Source organism: Tamandua tetradactyla, chromosome 4 (genome assembly GCF_023851605.1).
Source record: "Tamandua tetradactyla isolate mTamTet1 chromosome 4, mTamTet1.pri, whole genome shotgun sequence".
NCBI lineage: Eukaryota > Metazoa > Chordata > Mammalia > Pilosa > Myrmecophagidae > Tamandua > Tamandua tetradactyla.
The window spans coordinates 103,448,743-103,471,853 of record NC_135330.1 but is presented as its reverse complement, the minus strand read 5'-3'; the positions used below and the strand labels follow the sequence as shown (position 1 = coordinate 103,471,853).

Genomic DNA, 23,111 nt, shown 5'->3' with positions numbered 1-23,111 from the left:
GTAATGATATAACATTACCTTATAACTGTCATTGTGAAAACCTTGTGTCTGATGCTCCTTTTGTCCAGGGTATAGATAGAGGAGTAAAGAATGTGTATAAAAGTAAGTAAATAAAAAGGGGGACAAAGGGTAAAATAGATAGATGGAAATACTAGTGGTTGTGAGAGGGAGGGGTAAAGGGTATGGATGTGTAAGTTTATTTTGCTGGAGTGATGCAAATATTCTGAACTGTGATCATGGTGATGAATACACAACTGTGATAGTGTGAGCTATTGATTGTACACCATGTATGGAATGTATGTGTGTGAATACCTGCAATAATATTTTAAAAAGTCAAATCCAACCTCTTAAAACTCATCATATGTAGATAACTATCTATAAAGGAATTATAAGAAAAGCAAGGAGTGTTCTGGAAACATGGTGGAATAGAATAGGACAAGTTCAACCCTGCTCCAAGTAAAAGAGAAGGGATGGGAGGGTGACTGAAATCGTGATCCAGGGTGTGAATGACCTGGCAGAGTCTTCTGCACCACGCAGGGAGCCCCTGGTTGCAAAAACTGAAGAACTGAGAAATAGAGAACTGGAGAATGGCTGGTGTAAACAGCCTAAGGCACCCCATTCCAAATGCAAGCCAAGACCTCAGACAAGGAGACGGGGCTAGGAAATAAGCCAAGCAGTTTTCCTTTAATGTGCTACCCTTTCCAGTGTAGCACCATGACCCACGACTCACCCCATACCCCTGAACCCCATCAACCATCCCACCTCCCTGCCCTGAAAACATTCCTGCTGTACCAACCCCTCCATTTTTACCCACCACAAGAACATACATGCCTGCCCCAGCCCAACCCTCTCCCTGCCCCTACAGGTAGTCAACAGCACATAAAGGCTGTTTGTGCTTACCTGTATATACCCAGGCTATACCTGCCCTCAGCCCATACAGCCCTGCAATCTCACCGACACCCACAGAAGCTCTGCACACATGTACATCAATTTATGGCCTTTCCAGATCTGTGCATGCACATAGCCCCTGGCCACATCCACCCCCAGCTCTCATAGGTGCAACACCAACCTGCGTCCTGAAGCTCTGCTTGTGCATGAAAGACCACATGCCCTACACTAGTGCACACCAGGGCCTTGCCCTCCCAGACCTATGCACCTGCACAGCCACATCCTCTGCTTCTGGGCACCCATGCTCACAGGCACCAGCGTAGCATCCCCAACCTGTGCCTATACATGCACTGCAACACATCACGGTACTGTTGTGCTCTACTCCACACCATGTCTTCTGCGCCACATCAGTCCTGCAAATACAAGGCTTTAGGCTACTGAAGGAAATCAACCTCCAAAGCAAACCAATATTTACATGCTGCAAAGACAGTAGAAGATCATGATATAGGCAGATATAGCCCAGTCTAATGACCAAATTTAAAACCACAGGCGATACAGATGTTGGAACAACTGAAAAAGATGTTCATGTAACTCTACTAAATATAATAAGTGGGATGTCTAATGACAAAACCAAGATCAAGAAGACACTAGAAGAGCATAAAGAGAAATTTGAAAAAATAGGAAAATAGCAGATATCACATCTTAAAGATGCTGTAGACCAAATAAACATAGTAGAGATAACAGCAGATTTGTAGAGGCAGAAGAATAAGCAACCTAGAGTATAGGACAACTGCTTTCAAACACTCAAAACAGCAAATGGCAAAAAAAGATGGAAAAATTGACTTGGATCTCAGGGAAATGATGGACAAAAGAAAGCGCATAAATATAAAAGAAAAAAGTCAAAAATGAAATTATGGACATTACAATTGGCTCGACATTTAAAGTATCATGAAAATGATACTATGAACAGCTGATCACCAATAAATTTGATAATTGAGTTGAAATGGAAATACTCCTAGAAACACCCAAAATACAAAAACTGATTCAAGAAGAAACAGAATATCTTAACAGAACTCTAACAACTAAAAAAAGAGTGAACTAGAAATTGAAAACCTCCAAAGAAAAGTCTAGGACAAGATGGTTTGAAATATTAAAAGAAGAATTAGCAGTAATCCTTCTAAACCTCTTCAAGAAATAGGAGATAAGAAAATACTTCCTAACTTAATTCTGTGAGACCAGCATTGTGTTTTTATGAATGGCATACAAAGGCTACAGGCAATTAACCATAAATTTAGTTGCCAAAATCCTCAAGAAAATACTATCAAACTAAATCCAGCAGAATATTAATAGGACTACACATTATGACCAAGTGGACTTAGCTTAAGAATGCAAGGGATGTGTAAATATATAGAAATCAACCAATGTTAATTAATTCCATATTAATATGTTGAAAAAATAAGATCATCAAGTTTGATGCAGGAAAAATTTTTTTTGATAAAACCCAACTCTTTTCATGATAAAAATTATATACTAGTACTTGAAAGGAATTCATGAAAATCCAAAGCTACCATCACAAACAATGGAGAAAGCCTGAAAGTTTTCCTCCTAAGATTAGGAACAAGACGAATGCTTGCTTTCATGTTCTGCTATAAAACGTTGTACTGGATATTGTTGAATGAGTAACTTGTCTATAAAAAAGAAATAAAAGGGGCAGACAATGGTGGCTCGGTGGTAGAGTTCTTGCCTGCCATGCTGGAGGCCTGGGTTCAATTCTGGAGCCTGCCCATGCAAAAAATACATGAATTAATAAATAAAGTAAAAGGCATGCAAATTGGAAAGGAAAAAATAAAATGATCTTTTGTGCGGTGACATGATCTTATCAAGAAAGAATCCTACAGAATGTACATATAGTCATAGTCATGCATGCACACATACCCTATTAAGAGCTAATAAATGAAAGCAGTACAGTTACAGTCTACAAGTTTAACTTGCAGAAATAAGTTGTGTTTATTCATCAAGTTATGAGCAATCCAAAAAGGAAATTGAGGAAAAATTAATTTTCAATGACTTCAAAAAGATTGAAATTCCTAGGAATAAATTTAAGCAAGGAATGTAATTGTATATTGCGATCTACAAAATCTGATTGAAAGAAATTAGAATACTTAAATAAATGGAACGACATCTGTGGTAGTCAGGTTCAGGTATCAATTTGTCCAGGTGAAAGTGCCCAGTTCTGTGGCTGTGGACATGAGCCAATGGCATATGAAGCTCACCTGTCACTGATTATGTGTCGGCTAGGGGGAGTGCCTGATGCAATGAATGATGTTTGATTTAATTGGCTGGATGCTTAAATGATAGAGGTCAACGCAGCACAGCCCAAGCAGCTTGGCATACCTCATCTCAACACTTGTAGCTCAGCCCAGGCCTTTGGCGATGCAGAAAGGAATCACCCTGGGGAAAGCTGTTGGAACCCAGAAGCCTGGAGAGAAGGCCACCAGAGATCACCTTGTGCCTTCATCTGAGAGAACCTCACATGAAAGTCAGCTGCCTTTCCTCTGAAGAACTAAATGTTTTTAACTAAATAAATCCCCTTTTATTAAAAGTGAATCCATCTTTGGTGTGTTGCATTCTGGCAGCTTTGGCAGACTAAAACAACATCCCATTTCAAAGACTGGGAAATTTAATACACTTGAGGTGGCAGTAGTCACCTAAATGATTTAGAGATACAGTCCAAAAAAGGCCATTAAAAAAGAAAAATGTAAAAGTCAGCCCTTAAAATGGAATTCTAAGAGACCTGGGATAGCTAAAATGATATTGTAAAAGAACAAAATTGGATGATAACTAATTCTCTATTTCAATGCATATTACAAATATACTATAATCAAAATACATTGAAAGAGATTGCTCATTATATTTAGTATATATTAGTGAGACCATACAATATTTGTCCTTTCATTTCTGGTTTATTTCACTCCACATAATGACCTCAAGGTTGATTCCTCTAGTCTTATACCTCATGACTTCAATTCTTTCTGGAGCCATTCAAAATTCTGATGTATACACTATAGTTCACCCTTCTGGTCATCAGTCGATGTACCTGTAGGCCACCTGCATATATTGGCAGTCATGAATAATGCTGCCTTAAACATGAGTGTGTAAATGTCTATTCATGTCCCGTCTTTCAGGTCTTCTAATTATATACCTAATAGTGGAATGCAGGATCATATGGCAACCCTATAGTTACCCTCCTGTGCATCCACCACAGTACACCAAGCCAAAGTCAACAATATTCCTGAAAACCCTAAAGAATACCCTTGTCTCTAAGACTCTATAAAAGCTTTACTAAGTTTAATTTTTAGAAACTTAAAGGCCTCAGATTGTTCCTGGGCCAGATAAGCCCTTAAACCCATAGGTGCCAGTCTCTCCAAGAACATCAACCAGTTTCATTCCTCTACCCATAAGATTGACATGCTTTCCCAACATGCAAAAAGTTAAAATGATCACCATCTAGATACCCCTGAAGATTGGAAGAACGATCAGATGAGAGGGAAAAGGGGACTGAGAAGGATTTAAGAAACTATTATGACTACTGATTCATTATATATATATATATATTTTTAGTTTCTAGTGCATTACAGTAGCCTGAAGGAAAAACTGTTAAACTGTAATCCAGTAGCCTTGACCCTTGATAATAATGCTATTTTATAACTTTTCTTGTGTGACCCTGTGATTGTCAAAATTCTGTGACTGACACTCCCTTTATCCAGTGAGTGGGTAGGTGAGTAATAAAGACATGCATGGGAAAAAAAAATAATGGAATAGGTTGAGAATATGAGAGTACTCCTTTGTTAACTATGGACAATGGCTATAGTACTTCTCTAATAATCTTTCATCAATTTTGACAAATGCAACTATACTTGCAAAACAGAATTTTTTAAAAAGTGGTATAATCAATTGTAACAAATTTTCCACATACCAATATAAGTGTTTCTGGTGGGGTGGTGTATGGGAATCCTGTATTTTATGAATGGTTGTTCTGCAAACCCACAATCTCTTTAATAAAAAAAGTTTTTAATAATATATGTACATTGCTACTGTTATAAAGAAAAACAGAACATAGACCAACGGAAGAGAATTGATCAGTCAGAAATAAACCCATGCATCCATGGTCAATTAATTTTGAACATGGTACTAAGATCCTGCACTCTAGAAAAAACAGTGACTTCACCAAATGGGGATGAGACACCTGAATATTCACATACAAAGCACGAAGTTTAATACTTAGCTTACAGTACTTACAAAAACTAAGCCAAATAGAGAGTTAAACATAATTTAAAAACTATAACACGCTTACAAGAAAATATAGGGGTAAATCTTCATGACTTTGGATTTGGCTATTAATGCTTAGATATGACATTAAAAGCACTAGAACCAAAAAAATTTTTGATAAATTGAAGTCCGCAAAAACTGAAAACTTTGTTCTTTAAAAGACTCAAACTGAAAAGGCAACCTACTGAATGAAAAGAAAATACTTGCAAATCGTATGTCTAATAAGGACCTAATACCCAGACTATTTATAGAACACAAAGAAAATGCAAACATTCCTATTTTGATCATTCCATTCTACATATATAATCAGTAATTCACAATATCATCACAATTGCATATTTATCATCAATCATTTCTTGGAACATCTGCATCTATTCAGAAAAATAAAATGAAAACAAAAAAATTTATACATACCGTACCCCTTACCCCTCCCTTTCATTGATCACTAGCATTTCAGACTAAATTTATTTTAATATTTTTCCCCCATTATTTATTTTTATTTCATATGTTCTACTTGTCTGTTGACAAGGTAGATAAAAGGAGCATCAGACACAAGGTTTTCACAATCACACAGTCACATTGTGAGAGCTAGATCATTATTTAATCATCATCAAGAACATGGCTTGATGGCATGAACACAGCTCTATATTTTCAGGCAGTTCCCTCCAACCTCTCCACTACATCTTGAATAACAAGGTGATATCTACTCAATGTGTAAGAATAACCTCCAGGATAACCTCTTGACTGTTTGGAGTCTCTCAGCCATTGACACTTTGTCTCATTTCACTCTTCCCCCTTTTGGTTGAGAAGGTTTTCTCAATCCCTTGATGCTGAGTCTCAGCTCATTCTAGGATTTCTGTCCCATGTTGCTGGGATGGTCTGCACCCCTGGGAGTCATGTCCCACGTAGAGAAGGGGAGGGTGGTAAGTTTGCTTGTTGTTTTGGCTGGAGAGAGGCCACATCTGAGCAACAAAAGAGGCTCTCTTGGGGGTGACTGTTAGGCCTAATTTTAAGTAGGCTTGACCTACCCTTTGTGGGGTTAAGTTTCATATGAACAAACCCCAAGACTGGGAGCTCAGCCTTTAGCTTTCATTGTCCACACTGCTTGTGAGAATATCAAGAATTCAACTTGGGGAAGTTGAATTTTTCCCTGTTCTTACCATTCCCCAAAGGGGACTTTGCAAATACTTTTCCACTCCCTGATCAATCATTCTGGATTCATCAGGGCATCACTCTAAACAAACCAACAAAGTCTCATGTCCTACCCAAGGTTCCAAGTACTTATGGTGTTCAGTCAAGCTGTCTACATAAGTTATATTAGGAAATGCAGTTGTCACAATATAAATTTTGTACCAAATAAACATTTTTTTGCTTTAGTCTCACAATAAGTTGAAGTTTTAAAATATTAACTACCAACTGTTATTAGCACTCTGCAGTATTGACATTCCTTTGTTCTTCCTCATGCAAAAACATTTTTAAAATTTGTTCATTTAGTCACTATCATTATACACTCTAGTCATTCCTAGATTATGCCATCTCAATTTTTATCATTTATCTTACTTTTTTATTTCATTTATGCCCCCAGCCCTCCTCCCTCTACATTCTCACATTCAGCTTCATTCAGTGTTTTAACATAATTGTATTACAGTTAGGTAGTATTGTGCTGTCCATTTCTGAGTTTTTATGTTCAGTCCTGTTGCACAATCTGTATCCCTTCAGCTCCAATTACCCAATGTCTTACCCTATTCCTATCTCCTGATGTTCTCTGTTACCAATGAAATATTCCAAGTTTATTCACTAATGTCAGTTCATATCAGTGAGACCATACAGTATTTGTCCTTTTATTTTTGGCTATTCTCATTCAGCATAATGTTCTCAAGGTCCATCCATGTTGTTACATACTTCATAACTTTATTCTGTCTTACAGCAGCATAATATTCCATCGTATGTATATACCACAATTTGTTTAGCCACTTGTCTGTTGATGGACATTTGGCTGTTTCCATCTCTTTGCAATTGTAAATAATGCTGCTATAAACATTGGTGTGCAAATGTGCGTTTGTATCCTTACCCTTATGTCCTTTGAGTAGATACCTAGCAATGGTATTGCCAGGTCATATGGCAATTCTATATTCAGCTTTTTGAGGAACCGCCAAAGTGCCTTCCACAGCGGTTGCACCATTTGACATTCCCACCAACGGTGGATAAGTGTGCCTCTTTCTCCACATCCTCTCCAGCACTTGTCATTTTCTGTTTTATTGATAATGGACATTCTGATGGGTGTGAGATGATATCTCATTTGGTTTTGATTTGAATTTCTCTAATGGCCAGGGAAGTTGAGCATCTCCTCATGTGCCTTTTGGCCATTTGTATTTCCTCTTCTGAGAGGTGTCTGTTCAAGTCTTTTCCCCATTTTGTAATTGGATTAGCTGTCTTTTTGTCAGTATATCTATCTTTATGCCAGAACCATGCTGTTTTGACCATTGTAGCTTCATAATACGCCTTAAAGTCAGGTAGCGTGAGACCTCTGAATTCATTTTTTTTCTCAGGATACTGTCAGCTATTCAGGGCACCCTGCCCTTCCAGATAAATTTGGTTATTGGTTTTTCTGTTTCTGAAAAGTAAGTTTTTAGTATTTTGATTGGTATTGCATGGAATCTGTAAATCAATTTACATAGAATTGACATCTTTACTATATTTAGTTCCAAACTATGAACACGGTATGCCCTTCCATCTATTTAGGGTCTTCTGTGATTTCTTTTAACAATTTCTTATAGTTTTCTTTGTATAGGTCTTTTGTCTCTTTAGTTAAATTTATTCCTAAATATTTTATTCTTTTGGTTGTAATTGTAAATGGAATTTGTTTCTTGATTCCCCCTCAGATTGTTCAGTACTAGTGTATAGAAACAGTACAGATTGTTGAGTGTTGATCTTGTAACCTGCCACTTTGCTGTACTCATTTATTAGCTCTGGTAGTTTTGCTGTGGATTTTTCAGGGTTTTTGATATATAGTATCATATCATCTGCAAACAGTGAGAGTTTTACTTCTTCCTTTCCAATTCTTATGCCTTGTATTTCTTTTTCTTGTCTAATTGCTCTGGCTAGAACTTCCAACACAATGTTGAATAAAAGTGGTGATAGTAGACATCCTTGTCTTGTTCCTGATCTTAGGGGGAAAGTTTTCAGTTTTCCCCCATTGAGGATGATATTAGCTTTGGGCTTTTCATATATTCCCTTTATCATTTTAAGGAAGTTCCCTTGTATTCCTATCCTTTGAAGTGTTTTCAACAGGAAAGGATGTTGAATCTTGTCAAATACCTTCTCTGCAGCAAATGAGATGATCATGTGTTTTTCTGCTTTGATTTCTTGATATGGTGTATTACATTAATTGATTTTCTTATGTTGAACCATCCTTGCGTACCTGGGATGAATCCTACTTGGTCATGGTGTATAATTCTTTTAATGCACTGCTGAATTCAATTTGCTTGAATTTTGCTGAGGATTTTTGCATCTATATTCGTTAGAGAGATTGGTCTGTAGGTTTCTTTTTTTGTAATATCTTTGTCTGGCTTTGGTATGAGGGTGACGTTGGTTTCATAGAATGAGTTAGGTAGCTTTCCCTCCATTTCAATTTTTTTGAAGTGTTTGAGCAGGATTGGTACTAATTCTTTCTGGAATGTTTGGTAGAATTCACATGTGAAGCCATCTGGTCCTGGACTTTTCTTTTTGGGAAGCTTCTTAATGACTGATTCAATTTTTTTAATTCAGATTGGCCTGTTGAGGTTGTCTGTTTCTTCTCGAGTCAAAGTTAGTTGTTCATGCCTTTCTAGGAAGTTGTCCATTTCATCTACATTATTGTATTGATTAGCATAAAGTTGTTCATAGTATCCTGTCATTACCTCCTTTATTTCTGTGGGCTCAGTGGTTATGTCTCCTCTTCCATTTCTGATCTTATTTATTTGCATCCTCTCTCTTCTTCTTTTTGTCAATCTTGCTAAGGGCCCATCAATCTTCTTGATTTTCTCATAGAACCAGCTTCTGGTTATATTGATTTTCTCAATTGTTTTCATGTTCTCAATTTCATTTATTTCTGCTCTAATCTTCATTATTTCTTTCCTTTTGCTTGCTTTGGGGTAGTTTACTGTGCTTTCTCTAGTTCTTCCAAGTGGACAGTTAATTCCTCGATTTTTGCCCTTTCTTCTTCTTTGATATAGGCATTTAAGGCAATAAATTTCTTAGCACTGTCTTTACTGCACCCCATAAGTTTTGATATGTTTTGTTTTTATTTTCATTTGCCTCGACATATTTACTGATTTCTCTTGTAAGTTCTTCCTTGACCCACTGGTTATTTAAGAGTGTGTTGTTGAGCCTCCACATATCTGTGAATTTTCTGACACTCTGCCTATTATTGATTTCCAGCTTCATTCTTTTATGATCTGAGAAAGTGTTTTGTATGATTTCATTTTTTTAAATATTTATTGAGACTTGCTTTGTGACCCAGCATATGATCTATTCTTGAGAATGATCCATAAGCACTTGAGAAAAAGTGCATCCTGCTGTTGTGGGGTATAATGTTCTATAAATGTCTGTTAAGTCTAGCCTATTTATTGTATTATTCAAGCTCTCTGTTTTTTTATTGATCCTCTGTCTAGATGTTCTGTCTGTTGATGAGAATGTGGAATTGAAGTCTCCAACTATTATGGTAGATGTGTCTATTTCTCTTTTCAGTGTTTGCCTCATGTATTTTGGAGCATTCTGGCTCAGTGCATAAATATTTATGATTGTTATGTCTTCTTGTTGCATTGTTCCTTTTATTAATACACAGTGTCCTTCTTTGTCTCTTTTAATTGTTTTACATTCGAAGTCTAATTTGTTGGATATTAGTATAGCTACTCCTGCTCTTTTCTGATTATTATTTGCATGAAATATCTTTTCCCAATCTTTCACTTTCAACCTATGTTTATCCTTGGGTCTAAAATGTGTTTCCTGTAGACGGTATACAGATGGGTCCTGTTTTTTAATCCATTCTGCAAGTCTATGTCTTTTGATTGGGGAGTTTAATCCATTAACATTCAGTATTATTACTGTACAAGTAGTACTTTTTTCTACCATTTTGCCTTTTATATGTCATATCTAATTTTTCTTCTTTTTACCTTTACTGATAGTCTTCATTTCTACACTCTTCTCCACACCTCCCTCTCCTGTCTTTTCGTATCTGCCTCTAGTGCTCCGTTTAGTATTTGTTGCAGAGCCGGTCTCTTGGTCACAAATTCTCTCAGTGATTTTTTGTCTGAAAATGTTTTAATTTCTCCCTCATTTTTGAAGGACAAAATTTTTCATAAGAGTTGGGAAATTTTCAGTGATAGTTTCCTCCATCAGTTTTTCTCCTCTTTTTCCCTTCTCTTCTCCTTCTGGGACACCCATGACACATATTTGTGTGCTTCATGTTGTCATTCAATATCCTGAATCCCTGCTCATATTTTTCCATTATTTTTCCTTTTGCTTGTTGGACTTCAGATGTTCCATCCACCAGTTCACTAATCTTGTCTTCTGCCTCTTGAAATCTGACATTGTAGGTTTCCATTTTTTTTTCATCTCTTCTACTGTGCCTTTCATTCCCATAAGTTCTGTGGTTTGTTTTTTCAGACTTTTGATTTCTTCTTTCTGTTCATTCCTTGCCTTCTTTGTATTCTCCCTCAATTCATTGTTTTGATTTTTGATGAGGTATTTCATGTCTGTTCGAACATTCTGAATTAATTGTTTCAGCTCCTGTATCTCATTTGAATTGTTGGTTTGTTCCTTTGACTGGGCCATTACTTCAATTTTCCTAGTGTGATTCGTTATTTTTTGCTGGTGTCTATGCATTTAATTACCTTAATTAGTTTATTCTGGAGACTGTTTTCTCTTCTTTTACCTAGGATTTTCTTGCTGGATGACTTTGTTGTCTATCTATTCTTTGACATTCAGTTTAGCTTAGTTTTGTTTAACAGACCAGAATTTTTAGTTTTTGTTTTCTTGTTTCTTACCCTGCCTGTATGGTGCCTCCCCCCTCCCCGCCACCCTTAGGAGGGTCTGTTTAGGTATTATAGACCCCAGCCAGATTTTCCCAGATCAAACTGGCCTCCTGTCAGGAGGAAAGAGTCACCTGTGTCAGTTTTCCTTGAGCAAGAGACCCAGCAGACTGAAAGACTTTCCTATGAAGTCTCTGGACTCTCTGTTTTTCCTATCCTGCCCAGTATGTGGTACTTGTCTGCCTGCAGGCCCCACCAGCATAAGGTTATGTGGTACCTTTAACTTCAGCAGACTCTCCCTGCAGGGAGTGTGGTGGAGACAGAAGAAATTGTAGGCTGACTTTAATTGCTTCAAATTCCCAAGCCCTGGGGTCTGAATTCCTTGAGGGAGGAAATCCACCTGAGCTGGGCCCCACCCCTCTCCTGGGGAAGGCACAGGCTCCAGACAAGCTCTCCAAAGGCTTGTTTCTGCCTATGCCTGGGGCAGTTGCAGCCTGAGAAGCCTTGCAGCTGTATCCAAAGGCATTCAAGCCTTTGTAGAAACACAGCCGCAAAAAAAAAAAAAAAAAAAAAAGAAAAAAATCCTTTTCTGAGCAGGAGCCCCATTCCTCAGGCTTGCCAATCAAGAGCATAACTTAATATGTTGCTTTGTGTACCTTCACATCCTATGTGCCCCCTTCTTTCCTTCAGAGCCCAGACCCTTTCAAGCATTATGTGCTATCCGACCCAAAAAACTTCTACTTCTTTTATTCTTTTTTTCTTTTTCCATCAGCCCTGCCCCCTCGGTGCCAGGGAAAAATCAGCAACTTCCACTTTGACCAGGGTTCACCTGAGCTGGGGAACATAAAATGAAAATCTATAAACCAACTGAAAGAAAATATATTAGAGAAACTAAGGAAACATGGATTTAGCAATAATTTTTTAAAGACATTAAAGTACAAACAATGAAAGAAAAAGTTAAGTTGGACCTTACTGAGATAAAAACTCTTACTTTGTTAAAGACAATACTAAGAGAAGATAGATGATCCACAAACAGGGAGAAACATAAAATGTGATAAAGTATTTGCATTGAAAATATGCAAAGAAATTTTAAATGTCAAAAATAACAAAGCACCCAATTAAAAATTGGGCAGACAGGGACACATTCCAAAGGAGGCATTGACATGGAGGGAGTGGGGCTAGGTGAGGTGGGACACGCTTCAGGGAGGGGAAGGCAGTAGCTGGATCTTGCCCATTCTCCACCATTTTCCCACTGTCCCAACTTCTTGCAGGCTGGGGCTCTCAGGAAAGTCTCTGCCTGCCCATCCCCAGAGCTGCACTGTTACTGCTGCCTCCTCTCTGTGCTTGTTGTGAGCCATAAGTCCCATATAGTGTGGCACTCCCCAGTTCTATGAGCTTCTTTCTCCTGGTATCATTATGGGGCCTTCTGTCATGAACAATTCTCCTATTATAGTCTGCAAATGGTGTATTAGTTAGGGTTCTCTAGAAAAACAGAATCAACAGGGAACACTCACAAATATAAAATTTGTAAAAGTGTCTCACATGACCGGCGGAATGCAGAGTCCGAAATCTGCAGGGCTGGTTGTGAAGCCAACGATTCCTATGGAGGGTCTGGATGAACACCACAAGAGAGGCTCACCAGCCAAAGGAGGAATAGAACCTGTCTATTCTGAATCCTCCTTAAAAGGCTTCCCGTGATCAGATTAAGCATCATTCATTGCAGAAGACACTTCCCTTTGGCTGATTGCAAATGGAATCAACTGTGGATGCAGCTGATGTGATCATGGTCTAATTCTATGAAATGTCCTCATTGCAACAATCAGGCTAGCACTTGTCCAACCAGACAAACAGGTACCAGCACTTGGCCAAGTTGACACATGAACCTGACCATGACAAATGAGAATGACAAGAAATTTAAAGGAAATAGACCTCCCTGCCAGCCTTCCTGTGTTCCCCATCTTCACCAAATTCCAAAGGATGTCACTGAAGCAGAGGTCATATCATTAGGTCTGCCATTTGGCAAAGTAATCTTTTGATGTTGACAGGAAAAATCCAAGCTTTCTTAGAAATGGCTTCTGAGTAATTTGCTATAACCATGATGAACTGTTACACTCCCTATTATGCCTCACCTTTGAAGCCAGCCTGTTTATATTTCAGTAGTCCAATCACAGAGAACCCAAGACTGAAAATCTGCCTAATCAAGCCAGTACCAAGCTGCATTGCAGGCCATCAGTGCTGTAAGTCAGGAAGCCTGGCCCTTACAAGAGCTCTTGTAAATGAAGGCACAGTCCTGCCTGCAGAAAGCCCTGTCCTTGAAATAATTATTAAAAATTTCTCTTATTACTCTGGAAGTTCTTCATTGGCTATCTTCTAAATTTGGCTTGGTCTGGAAGATTATCACCTTTACAAAGAATAATCAGTTTCAAGCTTTGCCTCAGTGTGCTGACAATGCAAATTATGCTGAAGTGGTTCTGAATGGCCAGAATATCAGTAACACATGCTGCAATCTGCTCAATGACTTCTCCAAGCTTAACAGCCTTAATATGAAATATAATAATGACAAAAGCAGAGGCTTTTCTCACTTAGAACTTCCCACTGAAGTCAAACCTTGAACCCCCATGGCTGCTGCTTTTGGTGCATCCAGTATCATATCTTCACCATAGGCAGGACCAGTCACTGGATTTCCTCAGGCTATGCATCTTTCAGACAGAGGTGTTTCTGGAGCTCTTAGCCCTCTCACAATCACCTCCTCTCCTGCACTGGAGGGATGGTCATTCCTGGGGCCAGTGTGATGCCAAGAAATTCTGTTCCCCTCATCACTAACCTCAATCCTGATCTTATCATACCACATGGCTTTTTATTCTGTGGGACTATATGAAGATTATGTTCAATAAGAAAGAAAGTGCCTTGTTCAAATGGTACATGCAAATCAAGCTCATCTAGCAACAAGCCATCAGAGATGTCAGACTTTATGGAAAAAGTACTTCTTGCTACACTTTCCATCAAAAAAGCTCAGCTTCCTTGAAATGGACAAGAAAATCAAGGTCTGACTAAGTATTTCAACAAAAATCCTTTCCCTTACTTTGAAAAGCCTGGCTCTAAAAACTCCCAGAATATCTTTACATCATTAGCCATTGTGCATCTTTCCAATGTCTCCCTTTCTGTTAAAATGGATGACCTGGAAAACCACTTCACAGACATTGGATGTTCAGTTAAGGCTTTTAAATTCCTTCAGAAAGATTGCAAAATGGCATACATTCAATTAGGATCCACAGAAGCAGCAACCGAATTTAAAATATTTATGTCTATCTTATGGTTTGATAGATTTTTTTAAGTTTTTTTTTTTGGGTAAGTTCTTTTTAGAAAAGTATAATTTCAAGAGTTTTTGTACCTGTAATCTCTTCTACCTATTTAGAATTACTGTGCTTTATGTAAAATATAAATACAAAAATGACCAAATATCTTAATTGATAACTTACCAGAGAGTATCAGAATTACCCAATAGTTTCTACATAATGCCATAAATTGTTTAAAACTAAAAATTATAATACATTATTTGGAATGATATTTCTGGTTTTGCTGTTCAAAGTTGCAGCTTACACAATTTGAAAAACACAATTTCTGCCTGCATAATTACTTCATGGAGCAAGGTCTTTTTTGGTCCACCCAGGATGATGATCCTTTTGGGTGAAGGCCCTGCTTCAGTTGATCAGAGGGAACTCTCATGGATATCTGTGTGTGCGTACAAATTCATATCAACTTTTTAAACCTCCTAGTCACTAGGCAGCAATGTTTATTCATTGAGTATGTCATCACAGCTTCTCTTCTGTTCCCACTAATTTGGACAAAGGATGACAAATGTAAATTTTTTTCCAGTGACTCACTTAAAAACCTTCTTTTGCCAAACAATCAGCTTATCTCTTAGGCAACCTAATGTGTACTGCTATTTTCAAGGCCAAGAAGAGACAGCATGACTCTGCATAAAGGAATTTTTCCTATTCTTTCCTTTGCCCACTAGACTTAAAATAATATACCATTGTGCTTAAAGAAATACACTTTAGATTGCACAAAGCTTTTCCTTTAAAGAAAATTGAACTCATCTGTCTATTTGCAGACTTTTTTCAAAGCAAATTCTACCAACTAGTTGTGAGTAGTTTAAAAAACAGAAAATTAATAAAATATTAATTTGCGGGAGGTTTTATAGAGGAAGCAAAACAAACCAGAATCAAAGGTAAGTGTGCTTTCTTCAGTAGTGTTACTTGAACTTTTTTTCCTTATTCAGACTAAAAGTAGTATCAATATTCTGGTTTTCAGGATATAATGTATGATACTGTTTTGAAGGACTGCACTCCTACAGATTATTCATACAAACAAAAAAACGCGACTGCATAAATATGGTCTCAGTTACACTTTGGTCTTTATCTCATAATAGTCATTATATAGCATTATGTAGGTATCCAAGAGGAGAGCTGCTCTCTGTCTTGTGGTAGTCAGCTTGGTTTTTATAACCTGAGGAGGTATATATTACAGAAAATAGCATAGTTGTGTGGTCAAGTGACCTTGGTGATAATACTTATGATTGAAAGCAACTTCATGGAAAGCTGAGCTCAGCACTTTAAACAGGTTTTTAATTTTAAGTTGTGGCTCTATGTAGTAGTTGTAGTAATAAATATTTAAATAGCTATTCTTTGGTATCATTTAAAAAATCATATTCTGGCCTTTTCTCCATTATCATTGTGATCCAGATCTTTAAAAACTCATCCCATATCCTAAAACTACTAAGTATAAAGATTGGGACCAAGCAAAGTTTTGCATCAAAATGTCACTTCATTACTCTGCCCAAAGATAACTCATCTCTGTTAAGCATTTTACCCCATTCTCCTCTCTGAAAGAAGATCCAGTGCAATGAGCCTTTAACTGCCTCTTTCCTATTAATGAATAGACTATTTAGAGAAATGGGAGTTTAAATGTGAACAAAATGGACTAGGATGACAAGGTTTGATGGGCATTTTCAGTATAGTACTGCATTCAATGATAAAAGATAGCACAGCTAGGAACCTTTGACATGTTTATGTAGTCTGTTCATTCTGTTTCTGAGAATGTGCATCTCACAGAAGGAAATGCTGTTAATATTTCTAACAATTGAATTTAACCTGTCCCAAAAAAGAAAAAAAAAAGACTTTTGGGAACAAGTTAACATATAAAGTGGTTTATATAACCCATCAGTTGTCCTGTATATTTTGATAAGCAGTAGTACCAGCTTTCATTTATAACCATTTGTGACAATGGAAGGATTATGATTGTTGAAATATACTATATTATAAATACAGAGAAGATGAAATACTAAAAAATGCAGTTTCACTCACCATGCAAACCATCCTAACTGTACAGTTAATGGCTCCTGGTATAATGTCTTTTCCTAAACAGTATAGCAATGTAGTGTACTTTTAATAAATGTCATGGTATCTGAACTCTCTTAAAAAAAAAGCCACTGAAATACTTCCACTATGTTATTAAAAAAGAAGACCTACAAAGGATGGGCTATGATTTTGCAGAAGTTATATTAGTCTTCCTGCTTCAGTTCATTTTAATTGGCATAAAGTTCCAGCCCCCAACAATCCTTCTATTTTGGTGTTGTCATTTTCTTTCCTTTTTCTCCAAGAGTGGCAGTAGCCTCCAGAAATTTTTCATGTGGTCTGCCCTTCCACTAGTTGTCTTGATAGATTTCCAAAAAGTAAATTCAGTTCCTGGCACCTGAGGTTCTAGGTCATCAACATCACCACCTGTCCAAGGTTCATATCCCTCTACCTTGTTTACAAACACTTGAATCTGTAGCTCTTGGGGAAAAATATTGTTTTTACATTAGATCTGATTTACATATTTTTTTTTTTTTTTTAAAGGAAAGACAGAGAGAAGGAAGGAAGGATAGAAGGAAGGAAGGAAGGAAGAAAGGGAAACATCTTTTAAACATTTTCTTGTTTTATTGTATTTTGTTTTTCCGTTTTTTGTTACATGGGGTGGGGCCGGGAATCGAACCGAGGTCCTCCGGCATAGCAGGCAAGCACTTTGCCCGCTGAGCCACCGCGGCCCGCCCTGATTTACATATTTTAAAGAGAAAAATACATGTCCCTAACTCTCCGGTGATGTTTATTTTAAAGTATATTCAATGGCACATATGAAGAAAATATTTTTATTTTATTGAATAAACTATTCAATAACTTGATATCATATGAAGAAATAAAGATCTCTGTTAAAGGTAAATACATGAATTAATATAAATGCCATTGTCATATTTTTGGCTTGTAACTCTACTCTTTTTACTTCTTATGTGGTATAAAATACAAATGCATTAAACCAAATCTGTTTGACATACAATGTATAAAGATGTAATTTCTAATAATGTAAGGCAGGGCTAATTGTTGTAGGAGTTGAGCTTGTGGGTGCTACAGAAGCAAAGCTGATATCAATACATACTAGATAGTCATAGATTTAGTATATTAAAGATAATCTCTATGGTAACCAAAAGACTACATCTAAAAATATATGCAAAAGGTCATGGGAAATCATTCAAAATTGTTAATTAAAAAAGATAAATGATAAACTCAGTAATGGAAGAAATAAGGGACAAATATGGTATACGATAAGTAAAAGTAATTAGCAAAATGACAGGCATAAATCTCTCATCAGCAATTACTTTAAATATGAATAGGTGAAACTCACTGATAAGGCAGAGACTGACAGAATGAGAAAAAATATGGCCCAACTGTATGTTGTTTACAAGTGGCTCAAAGGTACAAATAGGTTCAAAGTGAAAGAACGGAAAAAATATTCCATGCAAATAGTTACTCCATGCAAATAAATCAAGGCATTTACAACACAATGAAATATTATTTGACCATAAGAAAGAATGACCATAAGGAGCTTATTTGACCATAAGCTCCTACTGCAACATGTAGGAGCTTTGAAAACATTCTACTCAGTGAAATGAGCAAGACACATAAGGAGAATTTTGATATCACTTATAAGAGATGACTAGGAATAGCAAAGTTGCAGAGATCTGAAATAGATTTAAAGGTTACCTGGGAATGAAAGGAGAGGGGTGAAGGGAGTGTTTGGAAAAAATATATGTAATGGTTACTAAAAGAGAGATTAGGAAGCTATACTAATATAAGATAAAAAGATTTTGTCAAAACTGTTACAGCATATAGATGAATCATGTATTTTAATCCATTCCACCTATCTGTGTCTTTTGACTGGGGAATTTAATTCATTAACATTCAATGTTATTACTGCAAAGGCAGTTCTTAATTCAGCCATCTTATCATTTTTTTGTCATCTATTTTGCTCTCTCTTTATATCCTTTAAGTTACCCTTATTAATACACCTCAATTCTGTTCCCTCCTCCAGATCTCTCTCCTTTCTTTTCATTTCATTGCAGAACGAGGCTAAAGAATGGGAAGCAATTGCATGATGTATACAAACTGTTTCTTGGGGTTGAACATAAAATTTGGAAATGAACAGAGGTGATGGTAACACATTAATGTGGGAATAATTAACAGTGCTGAATGGTGTGTAAATGCAGTGGAAAGGGGAAATTTAGGGTCATATATGTTACCAAAAGGAAAGCTGGAAGTTAAAACATGGGCATGGATAACACAGTGAATCCTGTGGTGGAAAAGTCTGTGATTAATTGTACAAATATTAAAAAGTTATTTCATGAAGTAGAATAAGTGTATGGCACTATTACAAAGAACTAATAGTAATATGGAAAACGTACCTATTGCAAACTATGAACTCTAGTTAACAGTAATTTTAATTCTCTTTCATCAACAGTAACCAATGTACCACACTAATACTATTGGTCAGTAGTGGTGGGGGTTATAAAGGGTATGGGAGGATTTGGGTTTTCTTTTTTAGTTTTCTTTCTTTTCTGGAGTAATGAAAATGTTCTAAAATTGATCATTGTGTTGTATGCACAATTATATGATGATTTGTGAGCTAGTGTTTATATGCTTCAGAAGCCTTGTATGGTGTGAGTATATCTCAGTAAAACTACATTAAAACTATAAAGAAAGATAAGAAAAATGAGAAAGACATGTTACAATGACAACACTATATATTGATTACAGAGCCAATTCATCAAGAAGGCATAACAATAATAAGCACTTAACACCTAACAACAGGCCCTGGAATATATGAAATCAACATTGACAGAATTGAAAGGAGAAATATATGTTTCTACAATAATAGTTATAAATTTCAACACATTACTTACAATAATGGTAAGAACATCTAAACAATATGAATAGTGTGCTGGTTTGAAAGAATGTATGGACCCTAGAAAAGCCATGTTTAATCTAAATCCCATTTCATAATGGCAGAATAATCCCTATTCAATACTGTATGTTTAAATCTGAAATTAGATTAGGTGATGACATGTCTCTACCCATTTGGGTGGATCTTGATAAGTTTCTGGAGTTCTATAAAAGGGAAATATTTTGGAGAATAAAAGAGATTCAGAGAGAGCAGAGCAGAATGACATAGCCATGAAAAGCAGTCCACCAGCCAGCAACCTTTGGATGAAGAAGGAAAATATCTCTCGGGGACCTTCATGAAGCAGGAAGCCAGGAGAAGAAACTAGCAGATGATGTATTTGCCATGTGCCCTTCCAGATGAGAGAGGAACCCTGACCGTGTTCACCATGTGCCTTTCCAGACAAGAGAGAAACTCTAACTGTATTTGCTATGTGCTTTTCCACTTGAAAGAGAAACCCTGAACTTCATCAGCCTTCTTGAACCAAGGTATCTTACCCCGGATGCCTTAGATTGGACATTTCTATAGACTTCTTTTAATTGGGACATTTTCTCAGCCTTAGAACTGTAAACCAGCAACTCATTAAATTCCCCTTTTTAAAAGCCATTCTGTTTCTGGTATATTGCATGCTGAAAGCTAGCAAACTAGAACAAATAGGTTTACTAGAAATAGAGGACTTGAAGGGCACTGTGAACCAACTATACTCAGGCCTATATAGAACACTCCATCCAACGCAGCATACTACCTCTTCTTTTAAGTTCCCATATATTAAAGCACAAATCACATCTCCATGAATTTAAAAGCATTGAAATCATAGAAGGCATCTCTTCTGACTACAAGGAAATGAAGTTTGAAATTAACAACAGAAGGGAAATTAAGAAATAAGTTGTAATTAAACAAAATCTTATTAAAATTCTTATTAAAGAAATAAGTTGTAATTAAACAAAAAACAAGGAAAATTATAAAATGAGACGAATGAAAAGAACAAAATCAAAACATATTCAGAAAACTAAAAAATAACAAACCAACAACTAGATTGAAACAAATGGGCAATAAGTCTGAATAAACAGTTCTTTCTTTCTTTTTTTTTGAATGGTATATGGTGGGGTTACATTTCATTCTTCTTCCATGTGAATATCCCATTATTGCAGCACCATTTGTTGAATTTTTGTTTCTTTGTATTTTTGTTTGCTTGGGTTTTTTTGAGCAGTGTATGAGCCAGGAATTGAACCCAGGTCTCTGGCATGGCAGGTGAGAATTCTGCCACTGAACTACCTTTGCACCCCCTGTACAAACAATTCCTTAAGCAAGAAATAAAGACACAAAATAAGCAAATGAGAACATGCTTAACCTCTTTTTCTTCAGGGAAATGAAAATAAAAACTACAAGATAATACTAAATACCTATTATAGTGGTTAAATTAAAGTGAATTATTTGAAGTGGAGGAGAAGTTATGGAGCAACTGGAAATTTTATGCGCAGTGATGGTGAGATTGCCAGATATTACACTTACCTTGCAAAACAGATTTCCTACAAAGTGAAACATATACTTTACTCATGGTTCAGCAATAAAATCCTATGAATTTACCCAAATTATATGAAATCTAATGTTCACACAAAAACCTGTACACAAATGGTTATAGGGGCTTAATTCATAATCATCAAAAACTGAAAGAAACCCAAATATCCCTTAACTTATTTAGCATCTCATGTAGGACTGATCTAGTGGTACAGGGCTGATCTAGTGGTGTCAAATTCCCTCACCTTATTATTATCTGGGAATGTAAAACAATTTGGCCATATATAAACACATTTATTATTTTAAAAATATAGAATCTGTAGGTTTATAAAAATGTCATGCAGAACATACTGAGTTCCCGTATACCCTCTTCCCCACATACACATGTTGAGATTTCTCTATTGTTAATATTTTGTATTAGTGTGGTTCTTTATTACAATTGATGAAATGATATTATTATAATCATACTATTAACTGTAGACCCTAGTTTCATTGGGGTTAACTGTGCTGTACAGTCCTATGGTGTCTTTTAAATTTTAGGTTACTTTTCTGGTAGCATTCTCTGTTAACCTTTGCATCTAACAATTTGGGTTATAATATGTTACAATATGTCTGTTTGTTTTTTTTTAAAATACAAATTAAAGTTTATTGTACAAAATTAAGGCCTTTGTATTACACAGTTCACAAAGGCTAAAGAAAGACTGGATAATTTTTAAGTTCTTTAAAAAAAATTTGCTTTCACTACATCTTGCCCTCAACTATTAAAAATGGCTTGACCAAAATGGTATCAAAACAAACACTATAAATAACACCAAGTCCTTTAAAGAAGACTATCCCAAATGTTATTTTTTGGTGTAGGTGATCTTCATGGCATGGGATGGTGTGATCTTAAATCCTTGTAATGCATCCCTGGCAGCACCAGCCTGTCCGTCATTTTCAAATTCAACCAAAGCAATGTCATGTCTTCCAGGTACCAAACAGACTTCCTTAAAACCAGGGAACTGATTAAACAGCATAGATGAGATCACCTCATTAGTCTCTTCTGGTAAGTTATGAAGGAATAAAGTATAGTTTGGAGGATAATCAGGAACCTGAGGATTTGGTGCTGCATTTCCTTGGGCATTAGTTGAATTTGGTGTTCCCAGACCAGGCTTTTTGTTTGCAGTTGTTGTAGACTGTTCCAAAGTTTTGGCTTTTTTCTTTTCTTTGTCAGCAAACATGCCACACATTTTAGATATTATATCAGAATCTGTTTTTGCATATTGGATTCACATTGGTTTACCATAAAATGGAAATCCTTGTAACCGTCTCAAGGCATTTTTGGATGAGCCCAGTTCCTTAAATATGACGAAGGCCTGACCCCTCATCTTCATAGTCTTTAGAGCTACAATATCCACCACATGGCCAAACTGAGAAAACAGGGCATACAGCGATCTCTTCAATTCTTCTTTTTTAATTTTGTCATTCATATTGTTGATATAAATTGTATGATTGGGGTCTGATATCCATATTTTTGTTTAAATTGTGCAAATAACCTGAGGCCTGCATGGTCTCTCCTGTGGTATGGAAGCTGGGAGTGGAGTCTATTTGATTTTATCTTGGAAGTTTGTTGAGCATCTTGGATGTGTGTATTTATGTCTTTCATTAACATTGGGAATTTTCAGCCATTATTTCTTTGAATATTCACTTGGCCCATATCTCTCTTCTCCTTCTAGGAATTTCCCATTGCATATATTAGTATGCTAGAATGTTATCCCATAGGTCCCTCTGGTTTTGATCAGTTTTTCATTCATTCTTCCTTCTGCTCCTCAGACTGGATATTTTGATTATTTTATCTTCAAGTTCACTACTTCTTCTTTTTTTTTGTTTCAAAGATAGTCTTTGGCTTCCTTGTTTCTTTCCAGCATTGATCTTTCTAAGTCTTCGGAAACAAATTCAGAAGTAGGGCAGGCACTGCTGGTTTGGACACAAAAGTCCAACAGTTATAATAGTTGTAACTCCTGAATGTACGCGACTGGTGTAAGAACATACAATATAGGACCCTTTACAATA

General features: G+C 36.5%; 2 pseudogenes; one reads left to right on the top strand and one right to left on the bottom strand.

Annotated features, from left to right (window-relative positions):
* The first annotated feature begins 10,553 nt into the window (after positions 1-10,553).
* LOC143681243 (polypyrimidine tract-binding protein 3 pseudogene) lies at positions 10,554-17,112 on the top strand (annotated as a pseudogene).
* A 4,635-nt stretch (positions 17,113-21,747) lies between these two features.
* Positions 21,748-22,564, bottom strand: LOC143680452 (U2 small nuclear ribonucleoprotein B'' pseudogene; annotated as a pseudogene).
* Between the last annotated feature and the right edge of the window lie 547 nt (positions 22,565-23,111).